The sequence below is a fragment of the Crocuta crocuta genome, unplaced genomic scaffold, assembly GCF_008692635.1.
Source record: "Crocuta crocuta isolate KB4526 unplaced genomic scaffold, BGI_CrCroc_1.0 scaffold367, whole genome shotgun sequence".
Classification (NCBI taxonomy): domain Eukaryota; kingdom Metazoa; phylum Chordata; class Mammalia; order Carnivora; family Hyaenidae; genus Crocuta; species Crocuta crocuta.
The window spans coordinates 161,405-161,994 of record NW_027527936.1 but is presented as its reverse complement, the minus strand read 5'-3'; positions in this window follow the sequence as shown (position 1 = coordinate 161,994).

Sequence of the window (590 nt, the reverse complement as noted above, 5' to 3'; positions counted from 1 at the left end):
CTGGGGTCTCCGCCGGACCCAAGGGCAGCTTTCCACACCTGGCCGATTATACACAGCCTGCCCCTCCGGGAATAGATAGAGCGCGTTTAACCCACCCACTCGCGTAACGTCTAGAATCCGTGTGTTGCTTATTGTAAAATAAAGATACATGAAATAAGTATAATTGTGTAATAAGTGGTTCAATATGTAAATGTTTGTGCCCAAATACAGAAGACATTCTGAAGTTTTCAGAATACTAGGACCTAGAGAGTTACCGACAACCCGACAGCCACATCTGCAGTAGTACCCGTGGCTGATGCGATTAAATGTTGGGAAAGCTTCCAAGGAGCAAAATGCAATCATCCCTCTATTTACATGGTGGTGGCATTCCTGGAAATTTAGTTGACACTTAAGAGAGCAAAAATATTTCTGTTTGGGCGGGGGCGGGGAGAGGGAATAGATTTGAAATCGGTAAAGGGAATTTAGAGGTGCAAACCTCCAGTTATGAAATAAATCATGAGGGTTTATATTTATATAGCATATTTATATTTACATAGCATATAGCATAAGATATATAAGTCAATAATATTGGAGTAACTTTGTACAGTGAC